The following is a 17,818-nucleotide window of genomic DNA, read 5'->3' as shown; positions in this document are numbered from 1 at the left end:
AAAAGTTTTGCGTTTTAGGAGGTGGAACAAAGGACGGAACATTCCTGCCCGAGTGCAACAAAACCAGCTTGAGCAAGGTTTCAAAAGGTCGCCGTCATTACAGCCTCCCTGAACCAGAGGCACCCAGTTGCAATTCAAACTCTTCTCCTTCAAGCCCAAAAAGCTTGGCTAAGTTTCCAAGTCTTTCGGGGACACTCGGCAAAGTACCGAGTGCCTCAGCATTAGACATTGGCTGTCCCTGAAGCCAAAGCAAATAAAGCAAAACTCAAAGGACTGAGGGTTAGGAGATCTGCGCGGGCAAAATCTCACCTCCTCCATCACTGTGGAGCGGTCCAGAAAGCATCACACTTCATATGGACATCCTTAGGATGTTCTTCTTTTCTTTGCTTACGGCTTACACATTCAATCATCTTCTGATCTGTGCAGCTTTCAAAAACAACCAACCGTCTGCCGTTTCACTGCACAATGAATTAACAAATGCTTGGAATAAAGCAATACCCTGAAATAGTTTTGGAAGAGAAAATGAGCAAGAGTTTCTGCAGAACAGGAGAATACTTCTTCCTCACCTGCTCGGCCAACTCTCTGCCTACACGAGAGGCTCATAAAATTTCAGGATCTTTTTCTACATTTTAAGCAATGTACAGAAAATCATCCCTCCAGAAAACACTACTCAGTGTCAAAATGTTGCTGATGTGGGTGATGGGACAACATCTGCCAGGTACACAGAATATCTGAAAGCGTACTACAGCTCCGCTGCCCACATATAAAACGAGGAGACAGTTCACAGGAGCTGGGAAAGGCCACACAAGTTTACAGCAGAGGAGAAACATCTCCAGGCTCCTGTCCTGCTCTGGTTCTAGGTTTTCCACTTCCACCCCCTGCTAATTTTGCAAACGACTCCAGAGCAAGGCAGAGATCCGGATCTGGCGGCTGGGGTGGGTGCCAGGCAGGAGCTGCCGGGTCTGGTACCGCACTCAGAATGGAAACAGCGCAAAGAGCAGAGCGGGAGCTGGCAGCGCTTTCCTCCTGAATGAGCCTCACAGGTTTGTTCCTGGTTCAAACTGTGATTGCAACACTTGACCCTACTCCCTGTAGGGCACAAGCGGCATGAAGCAGAGATTTAGATGACCACTCCTGGCAAAGCTTATGGTGTTCTTGTTCTGAGCATCAATGCCAGGGATGGGATTTTCATTTCAGGCCTCTGTCTCATAAAATCATCTCACTGTCAGGAATTTCTCTACAGCTTCTGCACTCTGAAGTGCTTAAAGCCCTCGGCATGTCCTCTCAGATTTACAAGGCTGACACCAACCTTCTTCCCTGCTTCTCTGATCTGACACCAGGCTGCATCTCTGTTGACTTCCACCAGAAGCACACGCTCCAACTTACCGACTCACAGCAAAGCACATCCAAGCTGTGACATGACCATCAGATTCCTTTCTGTGGAATGGTTTATACTGCTCTGCTGAGCAGCTGAAGAACATCTACTCCAACTGGCTTGTCTTTGCCCCACCTCCTTGTTCATCTGCTCCTCCAAAGTGTTTTTTTTCCCCTCATTTCACAGGAGACTGATGGCAGAGGCTCATCAGCTGCGTACAACTGTAAAGCCCCAGCACCACCAGCTACTTCCCATCAATTTTAAGTCCTAAACACTTAGATGGAATTGCCACTTCAATAAAACATTAAAAGTTGAGCATTAAAACCCTACTTATTTTGACAAGAGAACTCACATTTCTAGGCACTCTCCAGAGACAGCTCCTGGGGCAGAGAATAAAAAGTACAACAAAAGCAGCACGGACCTCACTCAGTGGCATCAGCGTTTGAGCCTGGATTAACACAGCAAAACGGAAAGCTATCGGCCCTTTGTATCACTGGATGGAATAAACAGACACGCCTCACCTCTTCAGCGTTCTGGCTTCACAAAAAAATAGTTGCCGGGTTCAGCAGGACACCTCAAGGTCACAACCGTGCAGTCTATCAATAGCTGAGCTTCTTCAACACCACGCCGTGATTTTGATAACAGGCCAGTAAAACTATGACCAGCACGCAAGACTTTCCGAAAGGGATGCTCGACTCGGCCGCTGTAAACAAGCAGCAGACGCTAACAACACGCCAGGTTTGACTCATAAAATTCATTAGCATCTTTACAGAGTTTGCGGTTTGTTTTCCATATTTCTTTTTGTACACAGTGAAAGAGATCCTCTTTTATTTACATGCCCCGCTTCCAGTACTGCAACAATTAACACATTTATCGCTTCTTTCTTCTTAAAAGAAAAAACAAACAAACGACCATGCACACACCCTGGATTTTCCCTCCTTAATGGTGCAGAAACATTTCACTTCTCTGCTCACCATCTCTTTCAGGCTTTACAACTGAAACCAAATTTTAGTTGACAGCATTTAAAAAAAAACAAAAACAAGAAATACGCAATCACCTCTGAAAGGTTCATTTGTCACTTCCAAGTGCAATTTGGTTTTGTTCTCAAAGACTCCGAGAACCACCTTGACCTATTAAATCCAAAGCAACTCAGCTGCCTGCTGGACCACAGTTTGATGGCAACGAGCGTTCCTGTTCCAAGGAGATGGGTGAACGGAGTCTTGTAATGTAATAACCTGGCACCGGGGATTGTGGTAGAAGTCATCTAAGCAAGCATCAAGCCATGGCTGAAAGGGCTTAGGAGCAGATTCACATCCCACTTGGCTGTTCCTACAACGGGGGCAACCTCAGGTAGAGCTGTGACAACCTCTGCATTTGCCCAAAATCACAGGTCAGTGGCCCAAAATAGAGCTATGAGGAGGCAGGCCCTTTGCATGGCTGTCAGCCAGCTCAGAGCATGTCCCACAGGTAGAGGGAAGCTAAGAGAGATCAGAATCAGGTCTCCAGTCGGCGAGGTAGCCGGTCTCGCCGGCCTCTTCATCGGTCCTTCAGGGTTGTTTTCACTCTCTCACGAGAAGCTGGGATATAGTTATGTAAAACAGATTCCTCATCCTTAATTAAAACAAAGTTCACATGCACACCCTGCTGAAGGCAGCATAAAAAAATTAAAAAAAAAAATTCTGTGAGGGATAAGTCACTTATAATTAAAAAAGAAAAAAAAATAATAAATATCTCAGTGCACACACAAGGGAGTGCCGAAGGCTTGCCAGCCACCTGGATAATCACTTCCTAAGAAAAGCTGCAGAAGAGAGCCCTGGGGAAAGGAAGGGTCACGCAGACTCTCTTGCAAAGGCAACGCAGGTGGGATTCGCCCTGCAAGGCTGAGAGCTGCAGAGCCTGGCCCCAAATTCTACCTGTTCCGAGGCCACACGCACCAATTCTTCTCGCTGCACTGGTATGCTCTTTCATCTGTTTTAAAAATCAAAGACCAACTTGTTTTATCAAAAGTTCCCTGGTTGTAGCAGCACGGGAGCCGCTGGATGTTTCACACTCAGCTTTACCTGCTGACTTAACCATTGAAACCTCACCCGCGTCCCTCTCCTCCTTCCCAGAAGGAAGGATCCCAGCTTCTCCTGGGAAGGCAGCTTCTCTCTTTGACCCTTTTAGCTGCCTCTCTGCAACATCGCTGTGTCCTTCTGGAGATGTGGAGACCAGAATTGCCCATCGTACATAAAATGCAGGCGCATCAAGCATTTCTACCAAAGCAAAATGACACCCTTCATCTTTGTCCTAACGAGGATGGTGACTTTTCAAACTATAACATAGCCTTTCCTCCAAACTTGCAGGAGCTTAAGATCTTGACAGGAGTTTGTGAAAACCCAGGTATATTGGACGCACTTTAACCCTTTCTTACTGACACCCCACAGAACTTCACGGGGCAGGGCAGTAGGATTTTCATTTTCAGAAGCCATACTGACTTTTCCCCAACAGTTAACATTCACCTACGTATTCAGAGAACATTCCTGGCAGCGTGACTCTCTGGTGTGCTGTTCCCAGGATCCCCTCTCGAGCCCTTTTTATAGATGGGAATTACACTGGCAACTCCCCAGTCCTCTGGCACAGCAGCCGTCTGCGGTGATAAATGACACAGCTTGGCCAGCAGCTCTGCAGTTCCACAGTCAAGTTCCTCAGGACTCTTGGTTGAACGCCATCCAGCCCTGGTGACTTATTAACATCTATCTGGTCTAATTTTTCCTTTTGTATTTACCTCAAATTAGTTTTTCTGATCTACTGGCTACAAAAAGTCCATCTGGTGCAGGAATGTCCCCAGTATCTCCAGCAGTTAAGACCGGATATTCTCTGCTATGGCTTTATCAACTCCAAGGAACCTTTTTACACCTTGGTCATCAAGTGTTCCCCAAGATACCCTAATCCTAATGAATTACATCCTAACGGATATAATATTTATGTCCTCATGGATAGAAAAAGCGAAGCCCTAACACCTCAGAAGGGCAGTCCCGAGACAGTTTCCCTGCTCTCCCCCTCACGCCGACCCGTGCCCTGGCACGGCTGCCACCCTGCCTTTCCTTCCTGCTGCTGGTTTCGGATACCGCAAAGAGATCAGCGAGATTAAACCGCGTCACCGTGGTAGCCAGCTCCGCTTTAACCCAGGGTGGAGATTCAAGCACTAACAACGCACATTTGGGACAGGAGCTGTTGGGACGTAACGCGGAGTTTCTGTCCGGGCTTCTCCTGATTGGGAAGGCCGGCACAAACGGAAGGTAACTTTTCAGCAGCGTGATGATGATATTGATAGATGGCCAGGCAATCTGAGGTGGAAACAACCGCAGATTGAAATGTCTTACCCTGACAGAAGTACTAAAGCAGGCACTTTCCTTGCTGCCACACCAAGGGTTGCTGTTCCTCACCAGCACGTCCCTGTAACGCTCACAAATTCAATGAAAACGAGCCCGTGTCTGCAGGCACCTGCCTGCGCAGGCACTCGCAGAGCAGAGACCAAAACAGCTTCCTTCTTCCACACCCTCCGTTTCTTGGCATTTATACCCTCCAGAAGCCCATAAACAGTCCTGCCCTCCTCCTCATTTTATAAAACTACACAAATATATAGCTCTTTTATCTTCCTTTTGCGTCAATCCCTCCAGCCCCAAAGTCGTTTCTGTTGCTCTCCTTCAATTTCCTCCTGTTTATCTGCTAGAAAGTAACAAGGATCAAAGGCGGCGATTAATTCAGGAAAAAAAAAAAAATCCCCCCGCCCCTCACACTGATTAACAACATCAGACCCAATTTTCAGAAAGATATGTAAGAGTTTTTAAAAATACTTTACCAGCTTATGTGCCAAATCCCAACAGTTTCCGAGGGAATCAAGCGCCCACGCACTTTCTGGACTCCCACTAGATGCTTACCCATGTTTTTTAGTATGTAACCACATGAAACACTCCACTTTTGTTCTCAAGGTTAGGCTCTCTAAGTGTTGCTAAGTCCCTGAACGTTCCCACTGTAACCCATAGGCTACTGAGAGAGTTACGGCCCCAGGTTACGAAAAAAAAAAAACCCAAACAAACAAAAAACCCACCTAAAGAAACCCACAAATTTTTTTTTTGTATGTGTGTGTGTTCCTTCATGCCCAGTAGATCTTATTGAATACCTGCTGCACAGTTCCTGACAACGTCAAAGTTTCTCATCTTGGCGATGAACTCTGAGGCACGAGTGTTGTCAAAGTCTTTCTGTACATATTTTGGGGTATTTGGAGATAAAGCAACACTATTGCTTTAGGGAAGCTCCAGTGAGACCTTACAGCGGCCTTCCAGTGCCTAAAGGGGGCTGCAGGAAAGGTGGGGAGAGACTCTTCAGCAGGGCCTGCTGTGATAGGACATGCGCTAACGGTTTCAAAATAGAGGGAGATAGATTCAGATTAGATATTAGGAAAAAGATTTTACACTGAGGGTGGTGGAGCCCTGGCCCAGGTTGCCCAGAGAGGCGGTGGATGCCCCATCCCTGGAAACATTCCAGGCCAGGTTGGCCGGGGCTCTGAGCAACCTGATGTGGTTGGAGATGTCCCTGCTCCTTGCAGGGGGGTTGGACTTTAAGGGTCCCTTCCAACCAAAGCCTTCTGTGATTCTATGATTTTGCTGTACCAGAAATGTGTTCTCCTGTTCCTTCCTGCTGCTTCTGTTTGCCCTTTACACATTCATGACAGAAGAAAGCGCATTACTTCGCCAGCGCAGTTGTGTTTTCTGCACCCTACGAGCCCTTACGGGCAGCGTTTAGGTGGAAGGTGACGGAGACTCTCAGCGTCCCCCCAAAGAAGCCACAAGGACTTGTACCAGAGATGACTCCTGTACCATAGCACTTGGATTATGAACTGCAGGGCTGCAAGGTGGAAGGGGCACAGCAAAACAGGAGCATTATTTGTGTGACTGACTGCAGCATCAGCAACTTTAATTCTGTCTTGGATCAAAGCTATAGATCCCAGTACAGGACACCAGCACTGGGCCCAGAGAACAGCTTATATCTGCTGGGGAAAACATCCTTTCAATTCTGAATCATCTTTTCAAGATTACAGGAAGATATCTAACGCGTACACGATGTAAGACATTACGCAGGTCCCAAAAGTGCTCTGCTCCACTGACAAATGGACCCACTAGGCGACGCGTGGAAGAAGAAGGGATTGTGTGTTCACATCAAAGGAGGAACACAACGATGGGAGCGGGGAGAAATAGATGATCCAGTTGTGATTGTGTCAGGATCTTTCTCCCAAATGCATTTGTTAAAGACAGAGAAGCAGTGAGAGAGGAGTCAAAATCCATTTTGTACCAAGGACTTTCAGATACGGAGCAGAAGCCGTTCCAGCAGGAGCTGACTGGGCAGGTGCTAGGGACTCAGAGAGCTCAGGGACAAAGGAAGGCAAGGAAAAAAAAAAAAAAAAACAAAAACCTGTACACGGCGAGTGGCACGATGACAGACAGATCTTTCAAGATTAAAAAAAAAGGCACTTACTTGTGAGCTAATCCTGAGAAGCCACCAGATCTAAGCGTATGTCTTACTGTCCTTACATCCAGGTTTCAAACCTACAGACAGCTCCAGGATCTTTAATACTACACCACGGTTACATTCACCCATGTTGCTCGGTTTTCTGCCAGGTCAGCTCCCAGCCAAGCGCTGAAAGGGAAAAGCACCCTTGTCTTCGGATGGCAGCGTGCCACCATGAGCTCGGCTCTGTCAAGCTTCACCCCCTGATCACAGTCTCCAAAAAAACTCAAGCGAAGAGCACGCTCCGAGCAGGTGGGGAAGAGACAACCCTCCCTGTCCTTTCATCATGCGTTCGGTCTCCAAGAAAACGCAAGTTCAGAGTTATACGTTTAATATTCATTTTGAGTTGACCACATCAAAAGGAAAACAGCTGCTAACAGCCACATCCTTGCTTTACAGTTTTGTGATGGGGCAGGAGTTAGGTTTTGGGGGGAAAAAAAAAAAAAAAAAAAAAAAGCACACACAAGCTTCTCATCTGTAAGTCAGGAAGAATGCAAAATCAACCACAGACTCTTTCCTTCCAAATTTGTAGTTAGTTCATTAGTAATTTAGGATCAGAGCCCTCACAGGCAGGTCAAACAGTCTTTATGCTGAGCCTAGCACAGATGATGCTTTATACAGAAGCTTTTCACTGCTCAGCCCATTTACATCCCAGCGAAAAGAGAAACAACAGCCCCACCACAGAAGGGAAGTGCGTGAATTCATGAGAAAGGAGGAAGACAGACCACAGAGATCACACATGCTCATCCTTTCAAATTCTACGTGATTTACGTATGGCTTCAGGAAGTGCAGACAGAACAGGATCTCAAGTCTTCAAAAACACAACTACACCACACACCAGATGAGATCACCTGGTTGAAGCGGCCAGCGTGGGCAGCAGGTTGAGGGAGGTGATTCTGCCCCTCTGCTCTGCTCTGGTGAGACCCCCCTGCAGCGCTGCGTCCAGCTCTGGAGCCCCCAACAGCAGAAGGACGTGGAGCTGCTGGAGAGGGTCCAGAGGAGGCCACGCAGATGCTGAGAGGGCTGGAGCAGCTCTGCTGTGAGGCCAGGCTGAGAGAGCTGGGGCTGTTCAGCCTGGAGAAGAGGAGGCTCCGGGGAGAGCTGAGAGCGGCTCCCAGTGCCCAAAGGGGGCTACAGGAAAGGTGGGGAGAGACTCTTCAGCAGGGCCTGCTGGGACAGGACAAGGGGTGATGGTTTCAAAATAGAGGGAGGTAGATTCAGATGAGACATTAGGAAAAAAATTTTTACACTAAGGCTGGTGGAACAGTGTCCCAGGTTGCCCAGAGAGGCGGTGGATGCCCCATCCCTGGAAACATTCCAGGCCAGGTTGGCCGGGGCTGTGAGCAACCTGATGTGGTTGGAGATGTCCCTGCTCCTTGCAGGGGGGTTGGACTGGATGGCCTTTGAAGGTCCCTTCCAACACAAACCATTCTGTGATTCTATGATTCTAAGTCACTGCTTCTCCATACTGAGCCAAAATAACAGCAGGATTCAAAGAGCAAATGAACATCATCAGATACAACAGACATCCACTGCAATACTAAACCTAAAGCTTCGTGACCGAAACAAGTACGATGTTAGCAGCAGGAAGCCCCTCGCTGCTCAGGTGAGATTCTGCTAATCTCCACGACCATGACCTCCTGAACTTAGGCATTTAATGCTGCCACATGTGATGCAATATTTTTGAAACAAAAAAAAAAAGCCCACACAGGCACTGTTGGTGGCATTTGGACTAGGGCCCAGGATGAATAAGTATTGGATCAGAAGGCAGGAAGGACTCTTGCAGGATGTACCTAGTATTAGAAAGGATTGGCTCTTAAAAAAAAGCAAAGGACATCTAAAATAAAATTGATTATGTGAATTAAGCAAAGAAAAAAACCCCTGATTCTGATGATCTTCTAATGAGCTGCAGGAGGTAATGGAAATCAAGCTGAGATCATTTCAACGTTGGCATTTTTTTTTAAAGTATCCAATAACTTTAAAAGAAGATATTGCATACAAGAAAAGATATTTTTGGTCAGATGAAGTAAATGACTAAATTCTTAGGAATATGGCCAGCTCATCACTTCTGAACATGTTTCTTTTGGAACTCAAGGACTCGTTTCAGAGACACACAGACCAAATGAAAGAGCCGGCACTCAGAAGCCTACAAGGAAGAGATGATAAGATTTCTGATCATCCAACCTACCCTTGCTGCCTTCTCCTGCCCTGTCCCCCTAAATCCCCTTTTCAGCATGAGAAGTTTAAGCCAAGTCCGGGAGGGGGGGACTGTTAACATGGGCTGGCAGGACGCTGTTTCAGCAAGTACAACTTTCATGTGAAAGCCAGAAGTCCCACTATGAGCGTGCAGTGAGTCACTCGATGACAAGCCATGGAGGCATTCGGATACTGGTTTTGAGTTCTAACAAATGACACGGTTTTGCCTCCTCTAACTGGAGGATGTGCCTTTATTGAGCCTAGAATCCAAACACCGCCTGTGACCGTCTGCCTTCGTTTAAAGACAGCCTACGCAGAAAGATATACTGGTTGTGTTCCACTTTCTGGCTTTCAGAAGAGCCCTGAAGGAAACTCAAAGGTTTTTTTTTTCTTTTTCTTCTTGAAGAAAGTCCTGCTTTTGCTATTCCCAGCCCTACCCTCACTTTCTCGGTCTTTCTAATTGAAATCTACACATTTAAGTATTTCCAGATATCTCATCAGCAAAACTTGAGAGAGGCAGGCAGGGAGTCCAAGGTTTCTTCCCCTGTCCAGCCTTCATCCTCCTCCCAAGCCCTGAAGAAGCGGCTTCTTACCGGGGTGGAGGACAAAATATTTTACCCTCCTGCTGCTCGTCTGTGTTTGCCTGGTATCTTCAGGATCACAGATGGATGAGGACTCTGTTTCTCATCAATCTTAGGGGGAGCCAGGGAAAGTAAAGGTAGGCAGGGGATGAACAACGTTTCTGTAGACAGGCAAAAGGAAAGCAAACAAACAAACAAAAAAAGCGCTAAGTAAGGAACGGAGATAGAGAAAAGAAACCAAGAGGAAGAACACAAAAGTCAGTTCCCACATCCACACTCAAGTCAAGTTTAGTATGATTGTCAGAGCTCCCAGATATGGAAAGAGAGACACCAGTCTGACACTGGAGGTTACCGCTTCATCACGATAAAGTGTCAGTTTAATTTTGTTCACACTCTTCAAAACCTGGTTTAGAAACATAAGCAAGGGATTCAGGCAGGCCTGGAAAAGCAGTTCTAGACTCACTCCTTCAGACTCTCTTGGCACTGGTCTGGTAGCAAACAAGACTCCTGCTGCTTTCTGTGGATTTGGTATGGCCTTTTTAATCATTCTCTCTGCTACCAAGGGAGTCAAAATTGCGTAGGAAAAGAATTTATAAGGCACACAAACGTAAGAGACTGCAATTTTTAACAGACACCTTATCACCAAGACATACAGGCTGATGCAACAAGAAGAAATGTTATGAGCCAGATATTAAAAAAATACATTTTTTCATTGGATCAGCCTAAGTGTGATACAATACTTGTCGCTGGTGCTGCAGTTCCCCCTGCTTCCTCCCCTGACAACTTCCCTGGCTAGAAAGCCTCCCAGTAAGGCTCCCCAGTGAAGATTCCAGTGATTCTGGAGAATTAAGTTATAATGTTAATAGCGTACTGTTAAGATGCTGTAGATACCCGCACTTCCCTCCACAAAATTAGGAACTGGAGGCTCAAACCGAAGCCTCTGTGTGCTTAAATGTCATTATTCAAGTCTTTGAGGCACACTTGGATCAAATTCTGTCATTTCTCTCTGCAGAAAGGAGTGGGAGAAGTCTCTTTTATATGACACAGATTTTTGCATAACTTTCATATCTCCAGAATCTTAACAGAAAGCATCAGACACCTTAACACACACCCACAACAGGCACACATTTTACCACAGAACCTTACCAATTACTTTGATTATCAGAAAGCGGACGGTTTAGCTGTAGGGTTACGCGGCATTATCACCATTCATTTTTAGGCCACCCCTTGGAGTTCAACTCCCAAAGCTCTTCTGTTATCACCTGCAACCTGCTGCGATCGCGATGCCAGGGAAGCGACGCTGAAATTGAACTCCCGTCTTATTCCAAAGTGGGGTTGGAGATAAGCATGATGGCAGGGCAAAACAGGGATGTGAGCGATAAGCTTATGGTTAAACAGGAGAGTGGGCAGAAAATTCCATCAAAATTCTGTGGAAATTAGTAGTGACCACATCCAGGAGAAGTGCCATCCGCTGAAGTGCCATTCCAGGATCTTCGTTTCCCATCTTTATCTTCCTCCAGCCTCCCTCTTGCATGGAAACTGAGTATTCCTAGAGCAATTTATCACGTCAGCAAGAAGTCAAGTGGCTCAAACCCTCTAAAGCAAATCCTTTATTAAAGATACTATTTAACAAAGTACAATACTTAATAAAGCATTGAGATCCACGTTGGAAATCCAGTTTTAAGTCATTTAAGGTTCCACTAGGCAATTAGATCTGTAGCCTGAAAATCACCTCGCTGTATTACGGAGGCCATGCAGATATTTCTTAAGAATTATGAAAAAATGGGACACTTTTCCTTTTTATGAACCAATGTTCCCTTTCACAAACTCATTCCTTGAGGTCCCAAGCTTGAATCAAAGGGTTCCCCCTCTATGTGTTTTGTTTTGAAGCAGATTTGTCTGACTTGCTAAAAATTAGCCAGTATACTAATATCTGCCTGTTAGTTTTTGACCCTAACTACAGTGACACCTCTCCAATTATACACTGATTTGGGTCACTCTCAATTAAAGTGATTTTTAGTACATAACACTATGTTTTTAATAGATTGGAAGATTTAATCAGTGTTTTACCAAACAAAGCACTGACAAACTTGGGCTCCACTAAGACTTAATGCATTCTGTGGTTTGCAAAGGAAATGACATTAAAATTTGTCTTGCGTGAGACACGACTGAAAGGAGAGGGACACACAAATTGCTCTGTTTACAGAAGAACTGCAAAACGCAATGAGTTTTATAACTGAGCACCTTATTAATTTTAATGAGCTAATCAATATTGCATTTCAAATCCCGACGTGTCCATTTGCTGCCGATTCCTTTTCGTGCAAGCGGCTCCCTGGTCTTTGCAGCTGTTACCCGACTGTTACATCTGTTACGAAGGGACACCGGAGCTCAGTCAGGTGAGCAGTTTAAAGAACTACAAAAGTAAAGGATGTATTATAAGCCCGGCTTAACTGTCCCCCTCCTCCTCCATCTGAGCTCAGTAACGGCCTCAGACACACGCTGCACCTTACACAGAGCTTAGCACAGGGCCTTGAGCTAAAATAAATCCAACAGATTCAGGATTGGGAAAGGGGGGTTGGAATATTCCTCCCTGTTGCTTCTGAAGGAAATCAGCTTTGCCTTCACCCCAAACAAGTCTGAACTACGGAGGCACACGAATTCTACGCTCAGCTGTGACTTCTAGCCTCTCCAAAGCACAATTGAAACAAGACATTCTTGAAATACCTACTAAAGGCAAATGATGGATTCATCTTGGCACAAAGCCCTGAAGTTGAACTTGTTGTGAAACTGTATAACATTCACGGACAGATAGCTGGGGAAATTAAATCCGAGTTTTACAAAAGGCATCACTTCCCTGCTTTTTCTACAGAGGAGTGTGGGTTAAGTGGCCAAGCGTCTCATATTTTAAGATCAGCAATGTGCATTTGGGAATATGTAGGTACAGAAAAATAACGTATATTGGAAATTCTTTATCCTAAAGAAGTGATAAGGTATTTTGGAAATTCTTTACGCTAAAGCAGTGATAAGGTATTTCACATCACAGTCAGCTGTCTGTATGTGAATGAGGAGAAAACCCACATGAAGCAAGCCACTAGTTCAAATAAAAATATTCCTCACTCCAGCTCCTATTTAATGAATAGAACTAAGCCCTAAGAAATGGGCTTTGTCTTCTGAGAAAGGCATCACCTAAAATACTTGTGTGCCACTTACAGTCATGAAGAGAATTGATAGCTCAAAGCCCTACTGATGCTTCGAGTCCCAAAGTGGTCCTGTGACACCTTTGGTCTGTGTCCTAACCTCTTGCCTTTGATTTTCCTTCCCTCTGCCACCACCTGGAAAGTCGTCACGTGCCATCAGCTGTAAACCACGGACAGACACACTGAAACTATCTGCATCAAGGTCCTAAGAGCAGGAGGCCATGCCTTAGGATAAACACAGACAACTCTCCCTGCCCCAAAACCACACACAATACGAACAGTAATTATTTTCCTACCCCATTCTCCATTCAGATTACAGGTATGGACCGACTTCATGGAAAAAGAAGAAAACAAAAGGCATGAAACAAGCCTTTATGCCCCACTTGCACGCAGCACGAACTTGCCGCTTGACTTGCTTGCAGTCCCACAGCTACAGGTCCACCTCGATCAAGGAGATGTTTGGAGCTAGATGTCAACTGCTTCAAGGCAGTCACAACACCTTACACGCATTGCCTCTCACATGGTAACTGGGATCACAAAGGGCTACTGCAGGAGAAATTATTTATTTTCAGAAAGTACTTTGGTTGCTACTTCTGCAGTCTTCTGATTTGGCCTGATTTTCCCAAATTAGGACCTTTCTTCTGCCCCACTAACTTTTTTCTCTCCTTTTTTTAAATCCAAGACGATAAAAGGATGCCCGATTTGCCACCGCTTTACTTCACTGATTCTGGACAGGAAGTAGGAAATAGATTGACTTCAAGGTAATTTTATCAGTTTAAGAGGCAAATAAACAAGCTATATAGCAGGTCCAAAGAGCACAGATTGCAAGGAGGAAAGAGAGCATGGAAGGAAAGTTATTGTTTAACCTGCATCTCAGACTAGAGGCAAGACAGAGAAAGACCGCCGTTAGCTACAAGACTGGAAGCCAGAACGCTTGGATTGCCAGTTTGAACAGCTGTTTCAGAGCCCAGACAATTTACCAGAAGTATATTAGCACACAAACTGGAACGGAATACTTCCACTTTTTCTTCAAATTCCCCTGGAAATGCACTTAATCAGATGGTTTTTTTCGTTTCCCCTTCCCCCACCCCAACAAAGTACTAAAATGAAGGGAACTCGTGAAAGCTATGTGGATTTGTTAGCACTGCTGCCTGTCTGCATCCCCACAGTGAGAGGGGTGAAGCGAAATTCCTCCGAGCTACCTGCTGCCACGTGCAACACAACACATGGGAGATCAGCACTTTTTAGAGCACAACTCTCTGACCTATTTTAAAACCGGAGGACGGTATGTACCACATTCTGAAATGGCCTTTTCCTCTCTACAGATCATACTGGGAGCCTTGTTCAGCTCTGAGCATCTATGTTTTCACCTCTGAGCATCCATGTTTTCATCAAGTGAATCCCACGAAGGGCCCAGAAACCGTGACACTGCCATGTGCTGAAAAGCAGACGGAGCGTGGGAGGACCCAAAGACTCCGTCTACAGCTCTGAGGATGTGCCTGAGGAGGGACAGGACACATGTTAAGTCTCATTCCCTGCACAAAGCCAGAAGCAGTCACCACCACCACCACCAGCAGCATCCAGTGTCACCCCTCACAGCCATAACGTCCACATCTATACATGCTGTGCACAGCCGCACCCAAGTTCAGGAATTTCAAGCTTGGACTTAAGTTGGAGTAAAAAGCTGGTTAGCATAAGCAGTGTCAGAAATTTTTAAGCTCTTCATTCCTAAAGAGCATCACATGCCTTATGCTCAGAAGGGAAGAACTGATCACAGCAAGTTACGCGCCGCATGAGCGAGCATCTGCTGACAGTCCCGGTTCTGCTGCCACCAAAGGGTGGTGTTCCCCGTGTTCCCATTTCTGGGAACAGGGGTGCAAAGCAGTCCCCTCAGGTGAGAGCTGTGCAAGTGTATAGAAAAGTCACACACTAAACAAATTTTTTTCTCCATAAGAGCAAGCCCTCAGTATCAAGCTGAACACGCCTACATTCTCCCCAATTCCTATACAGGTCAAGACATCAGGCTGAGAAAATGAGTGCAGCTCCTTGCCAGGCACAGAAAAAGGCACTCTCACACAATACAATTCTGCCACACAACATTCTTTTGCCTTCCCATAGAGGTAAAAAGCCAACACGAGATATTCTTGTACCTACTAAATGGCTAACGATCGACAAAGGTTTAAAGAAATAAGACTTTTGGTGTTAGTTGCCTGATTTCACTCTGTTTCTCATACCTACTCAGAAACAGTGGTTGATTTTCAGATCCTTTACAAAGTCTGTTTGCTTCTGTTATCTGCTGTTGTCAGGATGAACTGTAAACCCAGATCACTTCAAGGGTGGAGCTCTGGATCATTTCTGTATTTTGCTACTGAGAAAAGTCTATTTCAGCTCTAGGCGGTTCTGTACGCTCTTAAGAACATAAGGGAATTGGACCACAACAACCAGCTTTTGAAACTACAAAACTTCCCGCATCAAGGAAGTGAGACAGGTGCACAAAAGGGAAAAAGAAGGAAAGAAGCCACACTGCAGCTCACTCATATTAAAAAAAAAAAAAAAAATTCATGCACTTGCTGAAAAGCTGAGAGAAAAGCTCTGCACAGACCTGGAAAAGGATACACAAGAATGAGCAGTAATCAAACAGTTCTCTGACTTCTCAGGCAAAAAGCATCAATTTTTAATTCAGTATAAGCAAGGCAGTCAAGAAACACAACAAACAAACAACATATTTTCACTTGTGGAAGTTACGCTGGACTTCTCACACATTTCTTCTAATATCTCCCTGGCACACGGAAAAGCATGAACCAAAAGCCTCCTTACACTTCCCTAGTCTTTTTTCCTAAGCAACATTCAGAGTATACAACATCCCCTAAAACCAAAGCATCCCCACTGCCATGCTACAAGAGCATTTTCCTCCTCAATTTTATTTTGGCTTTCATTTCCCAGTCAAAGAATGGTAGTTTTATCACCCCATTTAAAGAAGCTGGTCCCTCCCCGCAGAACTTGGAAAGGCTAAATACCCACCCAGCTTATCAGCCTCCAGTCTTAAATTCCAGCTTTGTTACACAGTTCAGCCAGGAACAAATTCTGTCCCGTGGCACAAGACGGGGGCAATCCATCGTTTAACAGATTCATTTAAATTTCCACTGTACCTTCTGTTCTCTGTGCCCCGATGAGCTTTACTTCTGCGACTTATCCACAGCAAGCGCACAGGGAAAAGCAATTTCTAAGCATCCAGCGGACGCACGCGCACAAACTGTTCCACAAGGAGCCGTTTTTCCCAGCTTTACCCTAAAAAAAAGCTGTGAGCGAGATGAACACAACCACACCGAGAGATGTTCGAACAGCAGACGGGAAGATGCTCCCCGCTTTGCCAGGTAACGCGCGCAACACCAGGAAACTCCAGGTATGGAGAAGGGGAAGGCGGTTCAGCGAAAGGCGACCATGAGTCACTGTACAAAGAGTAACTGCAAGCAAAGAGACAAACGCTCCTTCCATCCGTGCCCGACACAGCCATTTCACCCAGCTACGATGCCCACTTTCACTTCGAAAGCTTGGCTAACTAAACAGCTTTTACAGTTCTTCTTATATAAATATCTCTCTATAAATATCCCTCTCTCTCATACTTAATCACCGCACAAAGTACATGCCTTACAGCCGGTAACAGGTCCCCGGTAAAGAGCCAGGTTTTGACATCTATTTATAAATCTCGTTCCTGAAGAAAAACTCCCGGAGGTGAAGTCGGAATAAGGATCAAGGAATGCTCAGCAAGGAGCAGATGCACCACACGGATGGAGCCAGCTGCACCCACCAAGCATGAATTTAAAGCCCGCTGGATAACAAAAGCAGCAGGAACAGGGATTGCAGGCACGGGAAAGCAGTGGACCGGGGCATTTCCACGCACAGTGGAGGACAGAAGCATCGCTGCCTCTGAGGGCTCGTCCTGCCGGTGCTGCCTCTCCTTCGGGCTCCCGGGAGCATTCAAGAGCACCCCGAGGTGCCACCCGTCTCACCACGTCCCTTCACTGCTACCCACTCCCCAGGCAGAAGCCCCGGCTTTGAGCGGGAGGCTGGACTGGAGACCTCCCGAGGTCCCCTCCGATCTGAATTATCTCCCGGTCTTAAGTTCAGCTTTGCTTTTAAGTACTTTAACAGCAAAAAGGCACGGTTTCATACACACAGGCGGGCGGGGGTGAGGGAGCGGAGGGGTTAAAACGCCCCCACCTCTCCATCCCTGCGCAGCAGCCACACAAAGCCCGGGGCTGCATCACCCCATCGCCCAGCGAGGGTCCAGCTCCTCAATTCTTTGTGTTTGCCCAAAGCACCCCCTCCCCTCCTCCTCCGAAACCGGAACGGGGGTGCTCAGCAGAAACTCGGAGCTGAGCCCCCGATTCCCACCTCGGGACCCCAAACGGCTCCCCCTCTTGCAAAAAGCCCGGGGGCTGAAACCAACTCCCTTTGTTAAATGAATGAGCAGGAGAGGGGAGGCAGGAGGAGGCTCCTGAAAGAAAATAAAATTAAAAAAAAAAAATAGAAAAAAAAAAAAACAAACAAAAAAAAAACCAGAAAAACAAAACCTGGCCTCTCAACCCCTTTGCAAACTTCCCGGCTCCGAAAGAAGCGAGGAAATCCCCTCCACCGGCCCCGCGGGACTCACCTTCCTCCCGCCGCAAGGTACTGCCCGCCGCCCGCTTCCCCGCCCGCCCACCGCCCCTATTGTCGGCCCGGCACCGCCCCCCCACCACCCTCCCCGCCTTACCGCGGCCATTGGCTCCGGGGGGGCCCGCCCCACTGCCCCCCCCCCCGCCTCAGTACTGCCAAGGTGGGCTCGAGCTGGGGAGAGGGGTGGGAGTGGGACCCTCCCCGCTTCTTTCGGGAACGGGGCGGAAGCTGCTGGGGCGCAGCATCGCAGCCCGAGTGGC

At 46.6% G+C, this 17,818-nt stretch overlaps 1 protein-coding gene across 1 annotated transcript in view; it reads right to left on the bottom strand.

Moving 5' to 3' along the window:
• Positions 1–17,580, bottom strand: part of PAK1 (p21 (RAC1) activated kinase 1) — a 77,890-nt gene extending 60,310 nt beyond the window's left edge. The window contains exon 1 of the mRNA XM_086739725.1: positions 17,554–17,580. The gene's annotated coding sequence lies outside the window, so the exon portion shown is untranslated. The remainder of the gene's footprint in view (positions 1–17,553) is intronic.
• Positions 17,581–17,818: the final 238 nt, after the last annotated feature.

Source organism: Chlamydotis macqueenii, chromosome 1 (assembly GCF_036417535.1).
Source record: "Chlamydotis macqueenii isolate bChlMac1 chromosome 1, bChlMac1.mat, whole genome shotgun sequence".
Taxonomy (NCBI): domain Eukaryota; kingdom Metazoa; phylum Chordata; class Aves; order Otidiformes; family Otididae; genus Chlamydotis; species Chlamydotis macqueenii.
Note: the sequence above shows the minus strand (reverse complement) of the source record. Positions and strands in the feature narration are given on the sequence as shown.